Source organism: Myotis yumanensis, unplaced genomic scaffold (genome assembly GCF_028538775.1).
Source record: "Myotis yumanensis isolate MYYU_CA2020_CCGP unplaced genomic scaffold, mMyoYum1.0.hap1 SCAF_21, whole genome shotgun sequence".
Classification (NCBI taxonomy): domain Eukaryota; kingdom Metazoa; phylum Chordata; class Mammalia; order Chiroptera; family Vespertilionidae; genus Myotis; species Myotis yumanensis.
The window spans coordinates 4,378,003-4,405,763 of NW_027223772.1; positions in this window are offsets into that span (position 1 = coordinate 4,378,003).

Consider the following 27,761-nt stretch of genomic DNA (forward strand, 5'->3'; position numbering starts at 1 on the left):
TCTTTCTTTCATATTTGGGCTATCTTTATTTCTCACACACAGTATTGGTATAGACTGGTGGTTGCTTGCTACAGTGGTTGCCTCCAGGACAAATACTGATGGTCTGCCAGTTATTTTAATAATCAATAACTATAAAAATAAGTTCATCTTGCTTTTTTTTCTTATCTAGAGAATAAACCATGGTCATTTTTAGAAACATTTTATATAGACACTACTCATTTTGAGCTCAAATTTTATGTAGAGTAACTTTTTAAGTTAAAATATTACATCATTATTTCTTTTATTTTTTATTTTTTTAAATACTTACATTTTTATTGTTTAGATTATTACAGTTGTTTCTCTTTTCTCCCCCCATAGCTCACCTCCACCCAGTTCCCACCCCACCCTCTGCCCTCACCCCCACCTCCCACTGTTCTCATCCATAGGTGCACAATTTTTGTCCAATCTCTTCCCACATTCCCTCCCCTTTCCCCCCCAAGAATAGTTAGTCCACTCCCTTTCTATGCCCCTTATTCTATTATAATGATCAGTTTATTCTGTGCATCAGATTATTTCTTCATTTGATTTTTAGATTCACTTGTTGATAGATGTGTATTTGTTGTTCATAATTTGTATCTTTACCTTTTTCTTCTTCTCTTCTTAAAGGATACCTTTCAGCATCCTATCTAATAAAAGAGAAACATGGTAATTAGCTGTACCTCCCCTACCCTTCCCATTGGCTAATCAGAGAGATATGCAAATTAACTGCCAACCAAAATGGCGGCTGGCAGCCAGGCAGCTTGAAGCGAACAGGGAGGCTTGCTTGCTTCAGTGATGGAGGAAGCCAAGCTTCCCTGCCTGCCTTGCCGGCCTCTGAGCTGCAACTCTAAGAAACATTGTAACTAATATAGAAGCTAAACCAAACCCCAGAAACCTGCTTTAGTCAGCCAGCCTTCAGCCAGCAGGACCGCAACATTGTTTCAAAAACAGAAGGTAAACAAAGGCCAGAAAGCTGCTTTAAGCAGCCGAGGCCTCAGAGCTAACGCTGGCCCAGAATAATAAAAGAAAAAAGAGAAAAAGGAGCGGTTGGGAGCTTCAGTCACCCGCCAGCCTGAAAACGGCCCTCAGCCCCTCAGCCAGACTGGCCAGGCACCCCAGTGGGAACCCCCACCCTGATTCAGGACACACTTCAGGGCAAACCAGCCAGCCCCCACCTGGGCACCAGGCCTCTATTCTATATAGTAAAAGGGTAATATGCCTCCCGGCACCGGGATCAGCGTGACGGGGGCAGCGCCCAAACCCCCTGATCGCCCTGCGGCTCTGTGTGTGACAGGGTGCCATGCCCCAACCCCCTGATCAGCCCTGCGGCTCTGTGTGTGACAGGGTGTGGCGCCCCAACCCTCTGATTAGCCCTGCTCTGTGCCTGATAGGGGGAAGCTCCCCAACCCCCTGATCGCCCTGCGGCTCTGTGTGTGACAGGGGCCGGGGCCACAACTTCCCTATCTGCCCTGCTATGTTCGTGACAGGGGAAGGTGCCCCAACCCCCTGATCAGCCCTGCTCTGTGCCTGATAGGGGGGAGCTCCCCAACCCCCTGATCATCCTGCGGCTCTGTGTGTGACAGGGTGCAGCGCCCCAACCCCCTGATCGGCCCTGCTTTGTGGGTGATAGAGGGCGGCGCCCCAACCCCCTGATCCGCCCTGCTCTGTGTGTGACAGGGAGCAGTGCCCCAACTCCCCTATTGGCCCTACTCTGTGAGTGACAGGGGGGAGCTCCTCAACCCCCTGATTGGCCCTGCTCTGTGCCTGACAGGGGGGAGCTCCTCAACCCCCTGATCGGCCCTGCTCTGTGGATGACAGGGGGGAGCTCCTCAACCCCCTGATCGGCCCTGCTCTGTGTGTGACAGGGTACGGAGCCCCAAACCCCCTGATGGACCCTGCTCTGCATGACAGGGGGAAACGCCCCAACCCCCTGATTGGCCCTGCTCTGTGCATGACAGGGGGTGGCGCTGCAACTTCCCTACTGACCCTGCCTTGAGTGTGACAGAGGGTGGTGTCCCAACCCCCTAATCGGCTGTACCCTGAGCGTGACTAGGGGTGGTATCGCAACCTCCCAATCCGCTGTGCTCTGTGCATGACAGGGGGCAGCGGCCCAACTCCCCAATCGGCCCTGCTCTGAGCCCGACCAGGGGCTGCACCTAGGGATTGGGCCTGCCCTCTGCCACCCGGGAGCAGGGCTAAGCCAGCAGGTCATTATCTCCTGAGGGGTCCCAGACTGCGAGAGGGCACAGGATGGGCTGAGGGACCCCCTCTGCCCCCCAAGTGCACAAATTTTTGTGCACCGGTCCTCTAGTTTCATATAATACTGGTTTGGTGGTGGTGAACTCCTTTAGCTTTTTCTTGTCTGTGAAGCTCTTTATCTGACCTTCAATTCTGAATGATAGCTTTGCTGGATAAAGTAATCTTGGTTGTAGGTTCTTGGCATTCATCACTTTGAATATTTCTTGCCACTCCCTTCTGGCCTGCAACGTTTCTGTTGAGATATCAGCTGACAGTCGTATGGGTACTCCCTTGTAGGTAACTGATTTTCTTTCTCTTGCTGCTTTTAGGATACTCTCTTTTGCTCTTGGCATTTTAATTATGATGTGTCTTGGTGTGGTCCTCTTTGGATTCCTTTTGTTTGGGGTTCTCTGCGCTTCCTGGACTTGTAAGTCTATTTCTTTCACCAGGTAGGGGAAATTTTCTGTCATTATTTTTTCAAATAGGTTTTCAATATCTTGCTCTCTCTCTTCTTCTGGCACCCTTATAATTCGGATGTTGTTACACTTGAAGCTGTCCCAGAGGCTCCTTACACTATCTTCATATTTTTGGATTCTTTTTTCATTTTGCTTTTCTGGTTGGGTGTTTTTTGGTGCTTTGTATTTCAAATCTTTGACTTGATTCTTGCGATCCTCTAGTCTGCTATTGGAACTCTGCATAATATTCTTCATTTCAGTCAGTGTATGCTTAATTTCTAGTTGGTCCTTTTTCATACCCTCGATGGTCTCACTAGATTTCTTGAGGGTCTCACTACATTTATCGGCAGTCTCACCCGTCTTTTTGCGGGTCTTACTAAATTTGTCGGCAGTTTCTAGAAAGTCCTTGAAAAATCTTAAAAGTGTGGTTTTGAACTCTATATCCAATAGTTTGCTTTCCTACATTTCTGTCATTTGTGTCCTGTTTCTTTGTCTCCATATTGGCTGCTTCCCTGTGTTGATAGAATGGCTTTCTGTGCTAGGTGTCCTACAGGGCCCAGTGGCTCAGCCTCCCCAGTTACCTGAGGTGGACACTCTTGGTGCACCCCTTATGGGCTTTGTGCACAGTCTTGTTGTAGTTAATCCTTGATTGTTGTAGGTATTGCTGGGAGGAATTGACCTCCAGGCCAGTTGGTTGTGAGAATCAGTTGTGTCTGCAGTGGCAGAACTTCTGTGCTGAAGACACCCTTCTGGGGCAAGACTTGCTTCAGTGGGCCTTTGGTGCTCACTGAGTCTGCCCCCTGAGTGTGACCCTTATGGATCTGAGGAGTTGTAATCTGGATGGGCCACTCTGACCACTGGGTACACTGGCTCTTGGATCTAAGGAGGTGCTAATTTAGCCTCTTCCTGAGGCTACCCAGCAGGAGCTACAAAGAGATCTGCAAATTCCTCTTCTTTTTTTGGGGTTTGGAGGTGCCCAGATGAGGCCCAGCTGTGAAGCAATGCAAGCTGCTGTGGGGTCTTGGGCCTTCTCTTAGAAGTTCTGGGTTTGTCTGGCCCAGCTGCAATTTGTTAGGTAATTTTCAGATTGCATAGGGCCAGGGCATTCATTTGCAAAAGCCTCTGCTGCAGCCTGGGTGGGGTGGGGTCTCAGGGAATCAACAGGGCAGAGCAAGCAGCTATGGCTGGCCCTCAGCCCTTCCCTAAGGGGCCACGTGTCTCAGTGTCCTGTTAATTGCTGCAAGCACCTCTGAGGGAAAGCAGCCCTCAAGTTCCGAGTTCTACCCACTGCCAGACAGTCCAGTTTCTCCCCGTTAGAGTCCTGGGTCCCCAGAGACTTCCCAGAACTGGAGTTCAGAGTAGTCGGGAGCTTGTGATTCCCTCCCGATTCAAAAAGAAAGCCGTGTCCTCAGGTACCAGCCCCTTTCCGCGTGCTCAAGCCTCCGTACCTCTGCACTTTACTTCCGCAGCTCCTCTTAGTCTCAGTGTGCTTTTCTCTTTCCTTCTAGTTGTAGAATTTCCACTCAGCCAGCCTTCCTGTAGTTCTGGATGATGTCCATTTTGTCTTTTCGTTGTAGTTTTGAAGTTGTTGTGGGAGGCAGCAATTTCTGGTTTTACCTATGCAGCCATCTTGGTTTTCTCTTTTATTTATTTTTTTTAAAATGGCTTGTTTTTTTTCTTTTTATTAATTTTATTGGGGTCTCATTTGCTAATAAAATTATATAAGTTCTAAGTGTGTGATTTTATGATATGTCATCTTCATATTGCATTGTGTGCCCACCACCCAAAGTCAAATCTTCTGTTACCATATATTTGACTTCCTTTACTTTTTTAAAAATTTTATTTTATTGTTTATTACAGATAGTAGTACACATGTCTCCTTTTTTATTCCCAAAGAACTTCCCCAATCTTCCCCTAACGCCCGGCACATGTCCTCACCCCACCCCCCCAGTGTCTTGTATCCATTGGTTATGCTTATATGCATGCATCCAAGTCCTTCAGTTGATCTCTTACCTGCCCCCCCCACCCCCTCACCACTCCCCAGCCTTTTCACTGTAATTTGACAGTCTGTTCCATGCTTCTCTACCTCTGTATCTATCTTTTTGTTCATCAGGTTATAATGTTCTTTATTATCCATAAATGAGTGAGATCATGTGGTATTTTTCTTTCATTGCCTGGCTTATTTCACTTAGCATAATGCTCTCCACTTCCATCCATGCTGCTGCAAATGGTAAGAATTCCTTCTTTTTTATAGCAGCATAGAATTCCATTGTGTAGATGTACCATAGTTTTCTAATTCACTCATCTGCTGAAGGGCACTTAGGCTGTTTCCAGATCTTAGCTATGGTGAATTGTGCTGCTATGAACATAAGGGTGCATATATCCTTTCTGATTGGTGTTTCTAGTTTCTTGGGATATATTCCTAGAAGTGGGATCACTGGGTCAAATGGGAGTTCCATTTTTTGTTTTTTGAGGAAACTCCATACTGTTTTCCACAGTGGCTGCACAGTCTGCATTCTCATCAGCAGTGCACGAGGGTTCCTTTTTTTTATTGGATCACTTATCTTCCTTTTATTAAGTTGTATGAGTTCCCTGTAAATGTTTGAGATTAAACCTTTATAAGTGATAACATTTGCAAATATGTTCTCCCACACAGTGGGCTTTCTTATTGTTTTGTTGATGGTTTCTTTTGCTCTGCGAAAACTTTTTATTTTGATGTAGTCCCATTTGTCTATTTTCTCTTTAGTTTCCATTGCCCTAGGAGCGGTAACGGTGAAAAAATTGCTTCGGCATATGTCTTAGATTTTGCTGCCTGTGGATTCCTCTAGTATTTTTATGGTTTCCTGTCTTATGTTTAAGTCTTTTATCCATTTTGAGTTTATTTTTGTGTATGGTGTAAGTTGGTGGTCTAGTTTCATTTTTTTGCATGTATCTGTCCAATTTTCCCAACACCATTTATTAAAGAGACTGTCTTGACTCCATTGTAGGTTCATGCCTCCTTTTGTCAAATATTAATTGAGCATAGTGGTTTGGCTCAATATCTGGGTTCTCTATTCTATTCCATTGGTCCATATGTCTGTTTGTGTGCCAGTAAACAGCTGTTTTGAGAACAGTGGCTTTGTAATACAGCTTGAAATCTGGTATTGAGATCCCACCTACTTTGTTCTTCTTTCTTGGGATTGCTGTGACTATTCAGGGTCTTTTTTTTTTATTCCAGATGAAGTTTTGGAGAGTTTTTTCTAGGTCTGTGGAATATGCTGTTGGTAAATTAATGGGGAGTGCATTGAATCTATAGATTGCTTTGGGTAGTGTGGACATTTTAATGATGTTGATTCTACCCATCCATGAACATGGTATGTTCCTCCATCTGTTTATGTCTTTATCTCATTTTTCAGTGTCCTGTAGTTTTCTGCATTTAGGTCTTTTACCTTCTTAGTTAAGTTTATTCTTAGGTATCTTAAATTTTTTTGTGCGATGGAAAATGCGATTGCTTTTTTAGTCTGTCTTTCTGTAAGTTTACTTTTAGTATATAGAAATGACATAGATTTCTTGGTGTTAATTTTGTATCCTGCTACAGTGCCAAATTCATTTAATAAGTCTAATAGTTTTTTGATGGAGTCTTTAGGGTTTTTCATGTATAATATCATGTCATCTGTGAATAAGGACAGTTTTACTCCTTCTTTTCCAATTTGGATGCCTTTTATTTCTTCTTCTTGTCTAATCTCAATGGCTAATACTTCCAGTACTGTGTCAAACAGGAGTGGTGAGAGTGGGCATCCCTTTCTTGTTCCTGTTCTTAGCGGAAATGGTTTAAGTTTTTGCCCATTGAATATGATGTTGGCTGTGCCTTTGTCATATATGGCTTTTATTATGTTGAGGTATGATCCTTCTATTCCCACGTTGCTGAGAGTTTTTATCAAAAATGGGTGTTGGGAGCTGCTGAGTGGCTGTCCTCTTCATTCCATCAGCCCTCCAGGAAGGGCACCCCCAGACAGGAGACCAGTTGAATGATGCAGGTGGCTGCACCTCTCTGTGTGGAGCACACGTTAGGAACCCCTTCTGGAGCAGCTATGTAAGCTCTGGATGCAAACGATCTGACGGTGAAGAGAAGACAGTGACTGGGGACGGGAAGACAGCCCTTCACGCACGGCTCCAAAGAAACAGCTGCCTTCTGTTCCCAAGATCGCTTTGCCTATCACGAAGCCCAGGTCTAGTGCCCCAGCAGCACAGTCAACCGATGGCACCCACGCTTCCTATGGACCCTTCCACCTGGAGTGCTCTCTCCTTGCAGAATTCACCTCGCTGGTGAAGCTGAAGCTGCCGGGTGTCTGCTCTCAGCCTCAATCTCTCTGCTGGAGCCCGAGATGAGTGTCGCCTGCAAAAGACATTTTGTGTGCTGACCCATTAAGAGGACACCTGATTTTTCACTAGACCTCCAGTACCTCCCTGGTGGATGAAATCCCCACTGATTTTTACAGGCAGTTGTTATGCCTCTGCCTCTTCCCAGGTCCGGTGCTCTGGAATGAGTTGCCCAGTGAGGTATTGAGACACCTCATTCCTCAGGGGCTACCTTTGCAACTGAAATATTCCTGAAGGTTCTCTACTGCCACACAAGGGTGTGGGGCCAGCCCTTTCCAGGTCTCTTTCCTACCACCCTGGGTTTGGCTTTGTCTCTAACCCTTATTTATAAGGCGTATGTCCAACTAGTCTTCCTTTGCTTGTTCAGGTTGCTTGTTCTATCATTTAGCTGTCATTCACCTTTGGTCCTGGGAGGAGATGAGTGTACCTTCCACTACTCCTAGCCATCATGCATCCCCTACCATCTGTATCTTCTGTGGTGAGGCGATTGTCCAGATCTTATGCCCATTTAAAAAATTTTTTTTTTAATTTCCTAATTGTTGAGGATTAAGAGTTGTGTGTTTTTTTAAAATATATATTTGGATACCGCTTCTTTGCCATGTCCTGTCTTGAAAACACTTTCCCAGAATCTGTGGCTCTTATGCAAATCGGTGAGAAGACTCATGGCCATGAAAATGTCCTCCTCTGAACTTTCTACTGTTCCCCCATCATCAGAGACTTTAAAATTTTAAAAACTAAATAGCGTACTTTACTCCATAGATGAGTGATACAGGGATAACATTGAACATATGTCGTTAATATTATTACAACTATCAGAGTAATACATGCATTACACACAAAAATCAACTCAAGGAGTAGATAAATTTGCTAGTCCTAACCAGAGGTGACTTGACCATCACTTGTGGACTAGTGTGTATATCTCACTTCTGCCCCTCTCATGTCTGTCACAGGCAGAGTCATAGGCACATATGTATGTCTGTGTTGATGCTTCCAGGATGCAGGAAATTTGGAGAAGGCTGTGCATAGATTAAATAGGAGTCCAGAGGCAAAATATAATTTTGAAAGGCATATGGGGGTCAGAGGAGCCTACTTTAAAGGAAACTAAGATCTCCTCATCTCAGGAATCCATTCTTTTTATTAACGCAAACTGTCCTGAGGCAAGGCAGAAATATACACTTCAAAGGGTCAGAGTTCCATATGCAGAGTTCCTTGTCATATTGGGGAGAATTAGCCTACAGCTGTTCTTGTGTTTAGCCAGTAGGAGGCAATAACATGTACATTAAGATGCCCTGAGGTGTCTGGCAGCAAACCATCAATTTAATGTATCCTATTCCGATTTGGAGAAATGCCATCAGCCATTCCCAGATTCAGCCCTGCTGTCATGCTGGAATTGGCTTCCGGCATGTCTGCCTGTTGAAATAAGATGTAAGGGGTTTAGTGGGTGGGATGCTCTATGCAGTCAGTTGCTCCATGTGTCTCATGTGAGAGGTCCCCTGAAGTCTTCATCTGTTGACACATGGAGACCCCTGCACCAAATTGAGCACTTGCTCAGCTTCCCTTGTCCACGTGGACCAAGATTGGTGGTCCCATCCCCTCTCCATGGATCTCAGTGCTTTTTCCAATTCCTGTCTATTTCATCAGGGCTCTGATGGGGAATCTCAAAAATACATCTCTGAACAATTGTGCGACAATTTTTGTGGGGGGAACCACGCAGGGGGAGCCCTGCCAGTGCAGGTGTGCCCCGTGGAACTTTGGCAGGTCCTGCACACTGTTCTCCCAGAGGAGGGGCTTTCCCCTTGCTCCCCAGGGCATCTGCTGGGGTCTGTGCTGCCTCACATTGTCCTCGGGACTGGTCCCCACCAGCCAAGAAGGCTGAATGGGGTGGTGGGGCATCTCTGGCATGTAGAGGCCTGTGCACTGCCTCTCATGTTGGAAGTGCATGTGTTTGCCCTTTGTCCCTTTAGAAAACACCAACCTTGGAGAGTTTTCTGCACCACAGGGCTGACACACCTGTGCCTAGTGTTGTGTGGAATGCTTTCCAGCTTGTGGTTTGTCTTCCCCGATTTTTGCATTTTTCTAGTAGTTTTGGGCACAGGAAGAGACAGCCATTGCCTGACTGGCTTCTGGCCCTGGGGTCAAATTTAGTGCAGTGGTCTCTACCCTGAGATGATGCACATGCTTACTAAAAGGGCTTTCTTTCCTCCATCTAATCTCTAATCCATCTATGAATTCCCTTTTAATAGCAAAAATGTTATTTCAGATAAAAACAAACATATGAGCTGACACAAAAAGCACTTATTGTGAGATTCCTTTCCTAGGGAATAGGTAAGGGGCAGAGACAGGAATCAGATCAGGGGCAGGAGGAGTGGGGAGTGAGTTCTGTTGCTGCAGGGTCTCCTTTTGGGATGATGGGACATCCTGCAACTAGGCAGTGGTGATGCTCACACAGCATCATGACTGCCCTTCATGCCCAGGAATTTAAAATATGAACAATAACATTTAAAATATGAACAATTACCATTTAAAATATATTTATTTATTACTTACAATGGATTATACAATGGGAAAATTAAGACTACAGAGAGAAATAAGAAATTAATAAAAGAAGACCCCAAATAAAAAAAATAGAAACATAACCCAAATCACACAATGGAGAACATATAAACTAAATAAATAAAAAATAAAAAGGAAGTTATCCAGAAACCGTGAGGCTGAAACACGGTTTTCCCTTGGGACAGGGCGAACACATTTAAAAAGCCGCCCTTGACCTGGGCCCTCTACAGGCAGCTGCTCCTCCGAGGCTGGAACTTCCATGAGCTCCAGAGAGGGTTCTTCATAGACTGGTGGTGGGTCCTCGGTTTCTTCTGGGGCCGACCCTGACTTGCCTGACTGGGCCGGTGCTGGAGTGGGGAGAGGAGAGAAGATCACCCACGTGCCTGTATGTCCATCTGTCGCCCAAAGACAGAACACTGGGCACATTTCAGGACCCACCACAGGATGTGCTCCCCACCCGCAGTCCAACAGATATGTGGTCTGAGGCCAGTCTTTGCTACTGGCCAGGCTCTGGGGGTTCTCTGGAAACAATCCCTCCCCAGAAACTCGCCTGCACTCCCCCCACCCATTTCTTCCCTACCCCCCAACCCCCACCCCGCCACCTCCTCACCCTTGGGCTCTGCCTCATTGGGCTCCAGGTCTTCCCTCCTGGTGTTGAGTATTGCCATCCTGGGTTGGAGACTGAGCGGCTTCGAGGTTACAGGTTTGTGGAGCCTGGGTGGCTTCAGTGGAGGAGTCCTCCTTGATCCACCCACGGGCCCTGGGTCCCCAGGGCCCCCCGGTGGCCACATTCTCTTCAGGCCTCTCCTGGCCCTCGGTGGAGTGGCCCACCATCCAATCAAGGGGCCAGGGGTCTTCCTCCACCACCAGATGCTCCACATTGACCTGGGAGTAGCTCTGCAATGACAGTGACCAGCAGCTGGTGAGGAGGCCTCAAGCCTGGCCCCAGTCCCTGCTGCTGCTTCTGCCCCCTGGACCTTCTGCTCCCGGATCAGGCCCAGCCCTGTGTCTGCACAGACCTCCACCCAGGGGAAATGAGAGTCACCTCCAGGGCCCAGGATAGACCTCGGGCAGAGGGCGCCACTCACACTCTATGTACACCCAGCCAGCCTTGACCTGGGCTGCAAACATGACTGGTCCTGACCCTCCAACCCAACCTGTTCCTATTCCAGGAAGACTCTTCCCATCAACACACACACACACACACACACACACACACACACACACGAGGAGGGGCACGGCTGCTCAGGTGGGATCAGAGTGGTGGCCTGGCCAGAAAACAAATGCTCTAAACCTCCCTGTGTACCTCCGCATCCCGCCGGGCAAAGGGCCACAGGCGTCGTCTGGGCTGGGCCCGGATCCAGCGGCGGGCATGTCTAAACACACTCTCATCGCTGCCTCTCTTGAGGCCTCGGCCTCGGCACACTGGGAAACAACAGGAAAACATGGTGTCCTCTCCACTGTCTCTGTCCGAGTGAGACGGGAAGGGGCAGTTATAGAATGTGGTGCGTGGTTACCATTGTTCTGTTGGGCTCCATCGTCAGGAAGTGAGGTCACCTGTAGGTCCCCTACCCTGAGCATCTCCTCAGACATGAGCAGTGACCTCACTTACGTCCTTGGTTAAGTTTATTCCTAGGTATCTTAATTTTTTTGGTGCGATGGTAAATGGGATTGTTCTTTTCATTTCTCTTTCTGTGAGTTCATTATTGGTGTATAAAAAGGCCATAGATTTCTGGGTGTTAATTTTGTATCCTGCTTCATTGCCAAATTCATTTATTAGGTCTAATTTTTTTTATGCAGTCTTTGGGGTTTTCTATGTATAATATCATGTCATCTGCAAATAAGGACAGTTTTACTTCTTCTTTTCCAATTTGGTTGGCTTTTATTTCTTCTTCTTGTCTCATCACTATGGCTAGTACTTCTAGTACTATGTCGAACAGGAGTGGTGAAAGTGGGCATCTTTGTCTTGTTTCTGTTCTTAGGGGAAATGTATTTAGTTTTTACCCATTGAGTATGATGTTGGCTGTAGGTTTTTTATATGGGGTTTTTATTATGTTGAGGTATAATCCCTTTATTCACACTTTGCTGAGAGTTTTTATCAAGAAAGGGTGTTTGATTTTGTCAAATGCTTTTTCTGCATCAATTGATATGATTATGTGATTTTTGTCTCTCTTTTTATGTGATGTATCTCATTTATTGATTTGCAGATATTGGACCTACCTTGCATCCCTGGAATAAATCCCACTTGGTCATGGTGTATGATCTTTCTGATGTATTGATGAATATGATTTGCTAGGATTTTGTTGAGGATTTTAGCATCTATGTTCATCAAGAATATTGGCCTGTAGTTCTCTTTTTTTGTGGTATCTTTATCTAGTTTTGGGATTAGGGTAATCCTGGCTTCATAGAAAGAGCTTGGAAGTGTGCCTTCCTCTTGAATTTTTTGGAATAATATGAGTATGATAGGTTTTAGTTCTTTGAATGCTTGTTACAACTCCCCTGTAAAGCTGTCCAGACCAGGGCTTTTGTTTGCTGGAAGGTTTTGATCGTGGTTTTTGTTTCAATTTCTTCGGTAGTTATTGACCTATTCAGGTTTTTCGACTCTTCTTGGTTGAGTTTTGGGAGCTTGGATTTTTCTAAGAATATGTCCATTTCATCTAGGTTGTCCATTTTGTTGGAATAGAGTTGTTCATAGTATTTTTCATAATCGTTTGTATTTCTGTGGGATTGGTTGTTTTTCACCTCTTTCATTTCTGATTTTGTTTGTTTGGATCCTCTCTCTTTGCTTCTTGGTGAGCCTGGCTAGTGGTTCATAAATCTTGTTTATCCTTTCAAAGAACCAGCTCTTGGATTTGTTGATCTTTTGTATTAGTTTTTTTTGGTCTCTATGTTGTTTATCTCCACTCTGATCTTTATTATTTCCTTCCTTCTGCTTATACTGGGCTTTTCTTGTTGCTCTCTTTCTAAATCTTTGAGTTGTAGGGTTAGATAATTTATTACCATTGCTTCTTGTTTTTTGAGGCAGATCTGTAGAGCTATGAACTTTCCTCTCAAGACTGCTTTCACTGTGCACCATAGATTTTGGATTGTTGTGTTTTCATTGTCTTTGGTGCCATGATGCTTTTTATTTATTCTTTGATCCCTTTGGTAACCCAGTCATTGTTTAATAGCATACTATTTAGCCTCCAGGTGTTTTATTTTTTTATAAATTGTTTTTATTGTTGTTGATTTCCAGTTTTATGCCATTGTGGTCTGAGATGGTGCTTGATATTATTTCTATTGAGGAGACTTTGCCTGTGAACCAATATATGGTCTATCTTTGAAAATGACCCATGTGCACTTGAGAAGAATGTATATTCTGTGGCTTTGGGGTGAAATATTCTGAAGATGTCAATTCCATCTGATCTAGTGCATCATTTATGATTGATGTTTCTTTGCTGATTTTTTGTTTAGAGGATTTGTCCAATGGTGATAGTGGTGTATTAAAGTCCCCTACTATGATTGTATTGCTATCAATCTCTCCCTTGATATCCTCCAAAAGTTTTTTTATGTATTTGGGTGCTCCTGTATTGGGTGCATATGTTTACCAGAGTTACATTTTCTTGTTGGATTGCTTCCTTTAGTATTATGAAGTGGCCTTCCTTATCTCTTGTTATGTCCTTCACTTTGAGATCTAATTTGTCTCATATAAGTATTGCTATGCCAGCTTTTTTTTTTTTTCATTTCCATTTGCCTGAAAAACCTTTTTCCATCCCATCACTGTCAGTCCGTGTGAGTCCTTTTTTCTGAGCTGGGTTTCCTGTAGATAACAGATATATGGGTCATATTTTCTTATCCACTCAGTTACTCTATGTCTTTTGATTGGGGCATTTAATCCATTTAAATTTAAAGTTATTATTGATAGTTACTTGTTTGTCACCATTTTTATTCTTTACCCCATGTTCCTTCTTCGTTTTCTATTTCTTCTTTTTACAGCAGACCCTTTAGCATTTCTTGCATTGCTGGTTTGGTGGTAATAAACTCCCTTAGTCCTTTTTTGTCTGTGAAGCTCCTGATTTCACCCTCAATTTTGATTGATAGCCTTGCTGGGTACAGTATTCTTGGATTCAGACCCTTCCTTTGCATGACTTTTTATATTTCATTCCATTCCCTTCTTGCCTGATGTGTTACTGTTGAGAAATCATTTGCTACTCTGATGGAGGATCCTTTGTAGGTAACTTTCTTTCTCTCTCTGGCCACTTTTAAGATTTTTACTTTGTCATTGGAGTTGGCCAATGTAATTACAATGTGCCTTGGTGTTGGTCTTTTGGGGTTCATTTTGTTTGGGACTCTGAGCTTCTTGGATTTGTGTGAGTTTTTTTCTTCCTTATATAAGGGAAGTTTTCTGTGATTATTTCTTCAAACAGGTTTTCTATTCCTTGCTCAGTTTCCTTTGCTTCTGGCACTCCTATTATGCAGATGTTGTTTTGTTTTGTGTTGTCCCAAAGTTCCCTTAGGCTCTCCTGTTTTTTAAGTTTTTTTTTTTTTTCTAGATGCTGCTCTGCTTGGGTATTTTTGCCTACCTTGTCTTCTAGCTCACTGATTCGGCCCTCTGCTTCTTCTAGTCTACTGTTGATGCTTTCCATTGTGTTCTTTATAGCACCAATGTCATTTTTCATTTCTTCTTGGTTCTTCTTCATTTCCTCTTGGTTCTTACACGTATTGTTGAATATGTCTTCCATTCATTTTATCCATCTTATGACCATTTCTCTGAATTCTTTCTGTGACATATTGCTTGCCTCCATTTCGTTTACTTCCTTTTCTAGTGATGCCTGCTTTTCTTTCATTTGCAGGCTGTTTCTTTGTCTCCCCATGATCTCTCTTCTCCGGGTGTCTGGTTATGAAGCTCTCTCTCTCTCCTGCGTTGATTTAAAGGCATGAAATACAACACAATAAGGCACAATGCACAATGCACTGAACCTAAATGTATTCACGATACTAATAAACCCAAAAAAAGGTGACCACCCGAGAAAAGAGAGTTAGGGGGTAAGAAAAGGAAAAAAAAAGTGCAAAAATGATATTGAGAAAAGAAAAAAAGCGAGAGAAGAAATATAATAGAAAAAGAAGGGGGGAGGGAAACCAAAATGGCAGCATAGGTAAACACGGGAGTTTGCTGCCTTGAACAACCACTTCAATAATACAACTAAAAGATGGAACGGACATCATCCAGAACCACAGGAAGGCTGGCTGAGTGGAAATTCTACAACTAGAAGGAAAGAGAAAAGCATACCAAGACTCAGGGGAGGCGCAGTGTGGAATTAAAATACTAAGGTGCGGAGGTGCATGTGGAGCAGGCTGGCGGCTCAGGGTGCGGTTGTCGTTTTCAATTGGGAGGGAGTCTCAGGCTCTGAGCTCCAGTTCTGGGCGAGTCTCTAGGGACCCAGACTCATTCAGGAGAAGCGGGACTGTCTGGCATTGGTCGGAACCCGAGGGCAGCTTTCTCTCTGAGGGGCTTGCAGCGATTACTGGGACACTGAGAAGCAGAGCCTCTGAGGGCAAGACTGAGAGCAGCCATAACTGCTAGCCCCGCCCTGTTGATCCCGTGGGACCCGCCATGCCCAAGCCTTGCAGGGAACCTTTTGCTGGATAGCCACAGGCAAAGGCTAGATTAGCACCTCCCTAGAGATCCAGGAGCCAGGAAGCCCAGAGGTCAGAGTGGGACCATCCAGTTTGCAGCTCCATGGAACCATAAAAGACACACTCAGGGTGCAGACTCAGTGAGCACCAAAGCCCCACTGAAGCAAGTCTTGCCCCAGAAGGGTGTCTCCAGCACAGAAGTTCTCCCACTGCAGACACAGCTGATTCTCACAGCCAATTGGCTTGGAGGTCAATTCCTCCCAGTGATAACTACAACAATCAAGGCTTAACTACAACAAGACTGTGCAAAAAGCCCACAAAGGGGTGCACCAAGAGTGTCCTCAGGTAATTGGGGAGGCTGAGCCACTGGGCCCTAGAGGACACTCAGCACAGAAAACCACTTTATCAACACAGGGAAGCATAAAAAATGCAGAGACAAAGAAACAGGACACAAATGACAGAAATGGAAGAAAGCAAACTACTGGATATAGAGTTCAAAACCACACTTTTTAGGTTTTTCAAGAATTTTCTAGAAACTGCCGATAAACTTAATGAGATCTACAAGAAATCTAATGAGACCCTTGATGTGATAAAAAACCAACTAGAAATTAAGCATACACTGACTGAAATAAAGAATATTATACAGACTCCCAACAGCAGACCAGAGGATCCCAAGAATCAAGTCAAAGATTTGAAATACGAAGAAGCTAAAAACACCCAACCGGAAAAGCAAAATGAAAAAAGAATCCAAAAATGTGAAGATAGTGTAAGGAGCCTCTGGGACAGCTTCAAGCGTAACAACATCCGAATTATAGGGGTGCCAGAAGAAGAGAGAGAGCAAGATATTGAAAACCTATTTGAAAAAATAATGACAGAAAACTTCCCCTACCTGGTGAAAGAAATAGACTTACAAGTCCAGGAAGCACAGAGAACCCCAAACAAAAGGAATCCAAAGAGGACCATACCAAGACACATCATAATTAGAATGCCAAGAGCAAAAGACAAAGAGAGAATCCTAAAAGCAGCAAGAGAAAGAAAGTCAGTTACCTACAAGGGAGTACCCATATGACTGTCAGCTGATTTCTCAACAGAAACTTTGCAGGCCAGAAGGGAGTGGCAAGAAATATTCACAGTGATGAATGCCAAGAACCTACAACCAAGATTACTTTATCCAGCAAAGCTATCATTCAGAATTGAAGGTCAGATAAAGAGCTTCACAGATAAGGAAAAGCTAAAGGAGTTCATCACCACCAAACCAGTATTATATGAAATGCTGAAAGGTATTCTTTAAGAAGAGGAAGAAGAAGAAAATGGTAAAGATACAAATTATGAACAACAAATACACATCTATCAACAAGTGAATCTAAAAATCAAGTGAATAAATAATCTGATGAACAGTATGAACTGGTGATTGTAATAGAATCAGGGACATAGAAAGGGAATGGACTGACTATTCTTTGGGGGAAAGGGGTGTGTGTGGGGGGGTGCAGGAAGAGATTGGACAATAATCGTGCACCTGTGGATGAGGACAGTGGGTGGGGAGTGAGGGCGGAGAGTGGGATGGGAACTTGGTGGAGGGGTGTTATGGTGAGAAAAAAGAGGAACCAATGTAATAATCTGAACAATAAAGATTTAATTAATTAAAAAAAACAAACAGAAAAAAAAGAAGGGGGAAAAACTATTTATATGGGGAGAAAACTCTAGTAGAACAATAACTAATCCCAAAAAATCCAAACAACAAATACCCAGAGATGAATGCAAACTACAAACAACAACTAATAACAAGTGAGGAGAAGAAAATCAGAAGGAAAAAATAAAGACAAAAAGTAAAACAAAAAAAGGGGAACCAACCTAACAAGGAAAAAATCTCCAAAACAATCTAATCAACAATCAAGCAAACAAGAACAATAGGACAGAGAGAAAGCAAGGCAAAACAAAACAAAATAAAAAAACATAGTACCAAAAAACCCCCACAAAAAATAACAACAACAGAAAAAAACAAAACAAAGAAAAGGGAAGAGAAAAAAATGTTGATGTTAAAGAAGGTGAAGAGAGGTGTGTATGGACTTGGAGCAGGGGATCAGAAATTAGATTTATAAGTAGTATGATTTTTTAACAGTGGTATAAAGAAGGAATAGGGAAAATATAATGCATGAATAGAATAAGAGAACAGAACAACAAAAGGGGTAAATTGAGGGATTGAGTGTTAGCATAAAGGTAAAGTTGAGATAGTGTAAAACGATGCTAAAGGAAAAATGAAAATAGAATGCAGAACATCAATCCCAAAATAAAATAAAGAGAAAATAAAATGACACTTTAAAAAAAAAAGGTTACAATAGTATTAGTAATACTAATTAAAAATAAAAATATAATAATTAAAAAGGTAAAATCAACTGAGAAAAAAAGAAAAAAAAAGTGGTTTCTTAAGTAAAAGGTGAAAAAAAAATAAAAATGCAGTAGTGAAGGTCATTCACTTCCTCTACTCTTCTGTTTGGCATGCCTTTTTCCTGTCAGGTATTCAGGAGAGTATTGAAGTTCCCTGCGATACACTGCTCCTCTGTGTTGTAAACCACAGTCCTGATTTTAAAGCAGGCAGTATTTCTTTGTTTTCAGATTGCCTTTATTTGTGTTTACAGAAGAGTCAATTTGTGACTCAGCACCTGGGTGGCAGTGTTTCTGGATTGACCTCCAGGGCTATAAGTTCTCTCTAGCCAGTATTTAGGTTTTGTTTTCCCTATTGCACTTAATACTGGTTTGGGAGAATCAACTGCCCCAGAACTGGTTCCTTGGTCGTTACTCCCTCCTCTGATTCCCTGGTTCCACAAATTACAACTTTCCCCTGCAGTCTCTGTGAGTGTCCCCAATTGGGCGATCCTATGTATTGGGGTTAGTAATCAAAAGCAAGGATTTAAAGAGAAAAAAAGAGCCAGAGTAAGTGCGCGAGCTCGCAACCTCCACCGTCCAGCTCTGTGCACAATTCTCCAAACGTCTCTTCTGCATGTACTCTGTCCCCTGGCACTAAGCAGCCAGCACACTTGCAAAATCCGAGGCTGCCTTTTTGCACCCAGTCCAGCTATGGGCTGATTTTTAGAGTTCCCTTCTGCCAGCAACCTTGCAGATCCCTTCCACACTCACAGATCACGCTGGCCCCAATGGCTGCGGACTTTGTGGGGCACAGACTTCCCCGTGTGCGTTCCTCTCTCCAACCTGGATTACAAACCTCACCTTTATCTAGGCGAAATCTGATCTTTCCGTGAGGAGGAGCAGGGCTTGTCTGAGTCCAAGTATTCGCGCTGCTTGAGATCCGGTGTTCCTGGGTTCGTAGGTGTTGCCATGGTTGCAGGGTCCCTGGATGTATAAGCTTCTGATAATAGCCACTCTCCTGACTCCCTTTAATTTTAACAGCCCCTTTCCCCCCTTCCCTCTGGTATCCTCTGGTTGCTGTGTCCATGAGTTTCTTTGTATGTGTCTTGTTTGTTCATTTGTTGCTTTCAGTTTATAGCCAATGTACAAGTGAAATCATATGGTTCTTGATTTTTTCTTACTTTTTCCCGCTTAGCATGATATTCTCAAGATCCACCCATGTTGTCACAAATGGCAGTATTTCATCTTTTCTTATGGATGAGTAGTATTCCATTGTATATAAGTACCACATCTTTTTTACCCAATTATCTTTGAAGGACACTGGCTTTTCCTTGTCTTGGCCACTGTGATATTGCTTCAGTGAGCATAGGGGGTACATATATCTTTGTGAATAATGTTTTCATAATTTTTTGAGGTGCCTCCATACTGTTTTCCACAGTGGCTGACCAGTTTACATTCCCCCAGCAGTGGATGTTTCTTAATGCAGTTTTTAAATAGTATCAGTGTCTACAGCTCACCTGAATTCTTTTCTTCCACTGGAGCTCAGTATTTTGCTACTCTTTCTTATCTTCTCCCTTCCATTCAGACCTTTGTCTCCTCTCAGGCAGGGCTAGTGCTCTTCCCTCCTCTACCTGTAACAATGTACTCAGCAAGATAGTCTGGGTCCTTGTTCTCCAAAGTAGGACAATTGGAGATGGGTACTAGGGGAGGATGTGAATTACATAGCTCTGGTTACTATCTCTATATATAAAAGCCTAAGCAACCTTTACAACAGAATGACCAGAACAACCAGTTGACCAGTCACTATGATGCACACTGACCACCAGGGGGCAAACACTTAGTGCAGGAGCTGCCCCCTGGTGGTCAGTGTGCTCCCACAGGGGGAGCGCCACTCAGCCAGAAGCTGGGCTCATGGCTGGCAAGCACAGCTGTGGCGGTGAGAGCCTCTCCTGACTCTGCGGCAGCACTACTGAGCAGTGGCAGCAGGCACAGCAGGCCAGGATGAGTGTGAGCAGCACGGCACCCAGGCCCAGTTCTGGCTCCTCCCTTGCCACCTGCCCCTTAGTGCACTGCTACATCCCTCTCACAATCCAGGACCCCTCAGGAGCCTAAACCAGCAGGCGGACATCCTCCGAGGGGTCCCGGATTGAGAAAGGGCAAGGCCAGGCTGAGGGACCCCACCCGTGCATGAATCCATGCACTGGGCCTCTAGTAAAGAATAAAAGAAGAAGTAAAGCTACTGTTTATTTAAAAGAAACTTCATTTATGTCATCACTACTCTAAGTATTAACACATATCATCTCATTAAACTATGTGATGTGCTAGCTTCAAAATACTGAGAAAACTTGGGCTTGGGGAGGTTTGTCTGATTTCAAAGCCCATTATGTATCTTCTGTTATACTCCATTGCCTATACAATTGTTCATAGCTGTATAAGTAAGTTTGGAAACCTACTTATTTCCAACGTTGTCTTTTTTTTCTTAGAAAATCAGAAATACATGGTTCTATCTTTCCTTCTGACCCCTTTCTTATTCAGACAACCCCTATTGCATTGTTCAGGAGAGAGTAAAGACTCTGAGAGTCCTAAGGAACAAATCAATGAAAGATAAAAGTTAACAATGTTAGCAACTATAAAGAACAAAGATAATACAGCATAAAAGAAAAAAGAAGATTAAATAACACAATTGTGTGGAATTTATTAAGGGATTAGACATAGTTTTCAAACTTCAATGTGAATGGGAGTCAGTAGTGGTGTTGGATCATATACAAATTCCTGGACCTGGCTGCAGATCTCCTGAATCAGAAACTATTGGGATGGGTCTTTGACTATGATGGCCTGCGTGATATATTTAAAAGACACTGGAATAGAGCATAAAATGAGACAAAGGCATACTAGATTAAAAAGGTGAAATTAGCCCTAGCCGGTTGCTCAGTGGTTAGAGCGTCAGCCCACAAGCTGAAAGATGACAAGTTTGATTCCAGTCAAGGGCACATACCTCGACTGCAGGTTTCATCCCCAGCCCTGCTGGAGTGTGTGCAGGAGGCAACCAATTGATGTGTCTCTCTAACATAAATGTTTCTCTCTCTCTGTCTCTCTCCCTCCTTTCCACTCTCTCTCTTTAAAAAAAAAAATCAATGGAAAAAGTATCCTTGGGTGAGGTTTCACACACACAAATAAATTAAAAGGTGAAATTAATTTTTCAGTTTATTCATAAAGCATTGAATAAGTTAATGGAATTAATGATGGCCTCCTCAGGCCATCCTTGGTGCACTCCCAGTTTTTCTGTGGACTCATGGCCAGTGAAATCAGGGGGTTCTGACTTATTTTTCCTTGGTCACAGTCACAATAGACCACTTGACTATTTTGCTCCAAGCTTCTGCTGCCCCCTCATGGCCAGGTGCAGTTCTGCTCACCTCTTGACCACATGGGCTAGAAGCTGTTAGGCTTAGCAGTAGCAACTTCGAAGAACAGGACTAAGGTTATAAGGCTGAGAATGACTTTCATTTTAATGATAATTAATATCTTACTGTTTAAGGCTAGTAGTGTAGTATCAACATATAATGATATAGAATCCTTGTTGCTCACATTGTAAATCTCTCTCTGCCCCCTTCTCCTCCATTAAAAATGCACTACAGATTAAAGATTACATAGCTAGCATTATTAAAGAAGTGGAGTAGATAGAATAGAACCACCTTAAAAAGGTTCAACCATAGATCAATATTGATCTAAGAACACTGCTATGACTTTGACGAGAGATTCCTGAACAATGCTGTAGGTCCTAAAGATATATGAAAAACAGAAAGGGGGTCAGAAGGAAAGATGGAACTACGTATTTCTGATTTTCCAAGAAAAAGAAAAAGAAGACTCTGGAATAGTATCCAGTAATGCTGAGGGGACCCCTAGGAAAAACTGTAATAAAATTCTTTAATATGAGTTGTCACAGATTTACTTAAAAGGAAGTGATAATGACAAACATAAATGTGTCAGGAAAAATTTAAGTCAGATATAAATTCACTTCCTTTTTTAAAAGGACAACTAAATTAGTGGTATATCTAGGGCATCTCATATGTTCCAGTGCATTTGACTTAAAGCCACAAGCCATATAGGTTTTAGGCATGCTTCCTTCTTGGTTTACCTACTTCCCTAAACTTACTTCCAGCTTCAGTCAGAGCAGGATTTGCAATGTTGACAAAAGTAGGAAGTTCACAGGGCAAGTGATGATGATGGCCTGTCTAGGATGCCTGTCTGTCAAAACAGGCAGAGAAGGGCCCATAGTCACAGTGATAGCATCAGTTGTGTTGGCATCTTGGTAGGAAATGTAAGTGTAGTTTCTCTTGGATTAACTATTGTCATTTCACAATATTTTTCCATTGTTACATGCCTCATTGATTAACTGTCTCTGTATTCTTAAAAATTGATATATAGGGTGGGGCAAAAGTAGGTTTACAGTTGTTTGTATGGAATATCCTATATAATAAAAGGGTAATGTGCAAATTGACCCTAAAGGCAAAACAACCAGGAACAACTGGTCGCTATGATGCGCACTGACCACCAGGGGGCAGACACTCAATGCAGGAGCTGTCCCCTGGGGATCAGTGTGCTCCCACAGGGGGAGCACCATTCAGCCACAAGTCCAGCTGACAGCTGCGAGCACAGTGGCAGTGGTGGCGGGAGCCTCTCTTAGTGGCAGCACTAAGGATGTCTGACAGCACTAGGGAGCGGGCCTAAGGCGGCTAGACGACATCCCCCAAGGGCTGCCGGACTGTGAGAGGGAGCAGGCTGGGCTGAGGGACCTCCCCGTGCCCCCCTTGCCAGTGCATGAATTTTTGTGCACTGGGCCTCTTATATAATTAAATAATATAAGAATAAACTGTTTCTTGTACTCACAAGTGTAAATATATTTTTGCCCCACCCTATATATACATACATATATATTACATGTATATACTTTAAAAAAATAAAATTCTTAGAGGTATACATTGGCTCATGCTGTCTTTATGTAGTTTTACATCTTTTTTTTTGCACTAAATAATATATCTGAGAGATCTTTCCATGAAAATTTCTATTATTCTATTATTTAAATACTAGAGGCCCGGTGCACAAAAATTTGTGCACTCGGGGGGGGGGGGGGGGGAAGAGTGGGGTCCCTCAGCCCGGCCTGTGCCCTCTCGAAGTCTGGGACCCCTCAGGAGATAATGACCTGCTAGCTTAGGCCTGCTCCTGGGTGGCAGAGGGCAGGCCCAATCCCTAGGTGCAGCCCCTGGTCGGGCTCTGAGCAGGGCTGATTGGGGAGTTGGGGCGCCGCCCCCTGTCATGCACAGAGCAGGGTAGATCGAGAGGTTGCGATGCCACCCTCAGTCACACTCAGGGTAGGGCCGATTGGGGGGTTGGGGCACCGCCCCATGTCACACTCAAGGCATGGTTGATGGGGAGGTTGCGGCGCCACCCCCTGTCACGCACAGAGCAGGGTCGATCAGGGGGTTGGGCGCTGCCCCCTGTCATGCACAGAGCAGGGCCCATCAGGGGGTGGGGGAGCTCCCCCCTATCACTCACAGAGCAGGGCCGATCAGGGGGTTGAGGAGCTCCCCCCTATCACTCACAGAGTAGGGCCAATAGGGGAATTAGGGCACCGCCCCCTGTCAGACACAGAGCAGGGTGGATCAGGGGGTTGGGGCGCCACCACTGTCACACTCAGGGCAGGGCCAATGGGGAGGTTATGGCTCTACCCCATCACACACAGAGCAGGGCCCGTGGGGTGGGGTGGGGGGGTTGGGGCGCTGCCCTCTATCACCCACAGAGCAGGGCCGATCAGGGGGTTGGGGCGCTGCCACTGTCACACTCAGGGCAGGGCTGATGGGGAGGTTATGGCTCTACCCTGTCACACACAGAGCAGGGCCGATCAGGGGGTTGGGACGCCGCACCCTATCACACACAGAGCCGCAGGGCGATCAGGGGGTTTGGGCGCTGCCCCCGTCACGCTGATCCGGTGCCAGGAGGCCTCGAGGCTCTGCTGATCCCGGTGCTGGGAGGCATATTACCCTTTTACTATATAGGATAGAGGCCTGGGGGCCGGCTGGTTTGCCCTGAAGGGTGACCTGTATCAGGGTGGGGGTCCCCACTGGGGTGCCTGGCCAGCCTGGATGAGGGGATGATGGCTGTTTGCAGCTGGTCACACACCCTTCAGGGTGGGGGTCCCCACTGGGGTGCCTGGCCAGTCTGGGTGAGGGGCTGAGGGCTGCTTTCAGGCTGGCGATTGTTGACTGAAGCTCCCAACCCCTCCTTTTTTTTCTCTTTTTTAAATTTTATTCTTGGCCAGCTTTAACTCTGGCTCTAGCTCTGAGGCTTCCGCTGGTTTGTTTGCATTCTATAATTGAAACAATGTATAACTCCAGCTCTGAGATCCCGGGGTTTTGTTACAAAGTTTCAAACTGCCTGCTCAGAGGCCGGCAGCGCAGGCGGGGAACATTGGAGTCCTCCTTCACTGCAGCAAGCAAGCCTCATGTTTGCTTCCAGCTGCCTGGCTGCCGGCCGCCATCTTGGCTGACAGTTAATTTGCATTTACTCACTGATTAGCCAATGAAAAGGGTAGCGGTCGTACACCAATTACCATGTTTCTCTTTTATTAGTGTAGATATGAGATATTCTGTACCTGTGTTCAAAACCTTAGTCACTAGACACATTCAGTACTTGAAATGGGGCTAGTTCAGCTTTGAGGTGCCATATGTATAACTACATACTGGATTTGAAGATTTAGTGCAAAAATTGATCAAATATTTCATTAACAATTTTAGATACTGATTACCTGTTGAAATGATACTTTGGAAATATTGAATTAAACAAAATGTTATAAAATTATTTTCCTCTGTTTCTCTTTTTATAATGTAGTTAACAGAACATTTTAAATTATATATGTGGCTCATATTTGTGGCTTGCATTATATTACTACTAGAGGCCCGATGCACAAAAATCGTGCAAGAGTAGGCCCTTGCAGCCACGGCTGCTTCAGCCATTGCAGCCCAGGCTGCCTCGTGGCCCTGTGGCCCTGCCTACCGCCCCCGTCACCTCCCCCCTCCCCCCCCCCCCCCGCCCACTGGTCATTCCAGAAGGTCGTCCAGAAGGTTGTAATGCCGTCCAGTCTAATTATCATGTTAGCTTTTTATTATATAGGATTTGGGAGTGTTGTGTATATATACAAAAATACAATGTATACTATATATTATAAAGCATAAGACACTCATATATCCAGGGCTATTTATTATACAGAAGGTAGGCACTAATATGGCTGTACTGATTGTTAAAATATAGATATAAAGGCTGGTAGGTAACTGCTGATCTGAATCTCCAAGAACCCCTAACCCCACTGCCCTAGCTGCTTGGACCTGCACATCTCTTAAGATCCATCTCTAAGACATAATGCCTGGTGAGTAGCCACAGTTTGGACTCTGATAAATTATTCTAGCAGTTGTCTTTTTAGATTTGTTGGGAGTCAGTTTGGATTATTACATATTTTTGAGTATCAACCCAGCCTATACCTAACACCCAGTGTAAAAATAGATGCTATTTTTTTAAATCCTCACCCAAGGATATGTGTGTTTTTTAAATTTTATTTTAGGGAGGAGGGGAGAGAAACATCAGTGTGAGAGAGAAACATGGATCAGTGGCCTCCTGTATGCACCCTGACCAAGAATCAAGCCTGTGACCTTTTGGTGTATGGGACAATATTTGCACCTACTTAACCACCTGGCCAGGGCTAAATTACTAATATTTTTGAAGCCCTTTATGTAACGTTCCCTTTGGTATTTTCATTTTACTTCCTCTCCACCTCTCCCATGGGATTGACATTTTTCCTCTGTAGTTTTACTATAAAATTGCATTTATAAGTGATACGTTTGGTTTTATTGGTTTCAATACTGTATATAAATGCAATTGCAATGTAAGTATTCTTCTTCAGCTTGTTTTTCCCCCCATTAAAATGTATGAGATTCATTCATGTTGATAATATGTAATTATGGTTCATTTTTATTCTGCTGATTAATATTCCACTGGAATAAGTTTCTTATTGGTGAGCATGAGGGTTGTTTAAAGCTTTTTCTGTTGTTATTCCACTGGTGTTGCTATGGACATTCTTGAACATATTTTTCCACATGTTCAAAAGTTTCTCCTCACTGGGTTTTTCACATTTTTATTTTTTATCACAACTCAGTGTGAAATATAGTTTACAGTGGACAGAATACATATGCACACACACACGTGATCTCTTCTCTTCTCCTTTCCTCTTTTCTTCAGATCTCATTTTATAGTAAGTTCCACACCACATTCTGCAGGAGTTTGTTGGGAATTCTTGACACCTTTCTGTTCCATATAAATTTCATAGTAGGCCTGTCAGCTTCTGGGAAGGTTCTTGTCAGGATTTTAATTAGAATGAGTTGAATCTATAGATTAATTAGTGGGCTATTGATATTCATATTCTTCACAAATTTGTCTATTTCTGGTAATTTATTTTTTCCAAGTAATCAACTCTTGATTTTGTTGAACATCGTAATTCTTTGTTTTGCCTTTCATTAATTTGTGATCATTGCATTAACTTTTACTTTTCATCTTTTCTAAGATAACTATTTAAGGCTTGACTTCGTCATTGAGACTGCTGGGCCTCTCTATAGTATAACCAATGGTCTCCTTACCTGAGTCTTACATTTGGCTTCCCAGAGTCTGCCATCTAGGCTGTTGCAACAAAAACACATGCTTGAATGTTTTCTTTACTTAAACATGTGTCACAGAGTGTCCACTTTTTTGTTTTCCTCTTATGGCCCAGCTTTCATTGTAAGTTAAGAAATGTTTGGCAATCTATATATATAAAAACCTAAACAATTGGCCGACTGTCTGGTAGCTATGACACGCACTGACCACCAGGGTGCAGACGCTCAACACAGGAGCTGCTGAGCTGCAGTGACTTGGCAGCTGTGGTTCTTGGGTGATGCACCCGGTACCAGAGAGGAGGGAGCCTGATTCCAGGATTGTCACCTAAGAACTGCCCTCTCACAATCTGGGATCCCTCAGGAGATGTCGGAGAGCCAGTTTTAGCCCAATCCCCACAGGCCAGGCCGAGGGACCCCCACTGGTGGACAAATCTGTGCACTGGGCCTCTAGTTACTTAAGAGCTAGCTACCTCAAGCACATTTTTATCGTTTTAATAAAATTTTTTAAAATTTCTTTTTTTTGTTTTAATTTTTTTCTTTATTGATTTAGGTATCACATATGTTTCCTTATCACTCCATTGACTCTCCCCCCCCCAACACACACATACACACACACACATGTCCTCACCCACCTGGTGTCTATGTTCATTGGTTAGGCTTATAGCATGCATACAAGTCCTTTGGTTGATCTCTCCCACCCTCCCACCCTTCCCTCTGAGGTTTAATATAGCTGAAAAGTTTTTAAAAATAATTCATGTTATCCTTCAATATATGTGTGCATTTTTATTAGAGAATAACATACAGCTAAAATTATTGGTTTACCCTAGCCTCAGAAGCAGTGTATGCACATACAAAAGAGTATCCCATACATGGAGGAGAGGTATGCTTTTGAAAATTCACTGTATCTCTAGACTCTGCTTTGTATGGCTCATGGTGAGATATGTCTTTTTAAGACCGGAGTTATTTAAATTTGAATATTAATCAGCATGGAGGTAAAAGGGGATGCCCTCTCCATTTATTTATTTAGTCAGTTTTCTCTTAAACTTTGTATTTTGAAATAATTATAAATTTACAGGAAATTGCTAAGAAACTTATAGGATGTTTTATGCACCCCCCAACTAGCCTTCCACAATGTTCACATCTTTCATAACTACAGTATAATATCAAATCCAGAAAATTTGCATTGATGCAATCCATAGAGTTTATTCATATTTTTCCAGCTATGCATGTACTCACCCCCCCTCCCCTGCCTCTGTATATGTGAATGTAATTCTGTGCAAATTTTTTATATGTGTAGCTTTGGGTAACTGCCAGAAGGATCCATATGGTTTTATATCTTTAGAGCGATACCTGACTCATTTCCCCATCCTGAATCCATGCCCACTAATATATCCTCCGTTTCTATAATTTTGTCATTTCAAAAATGTAATGCAAAGGGAAGTACATAGTTTGTAATATCTTG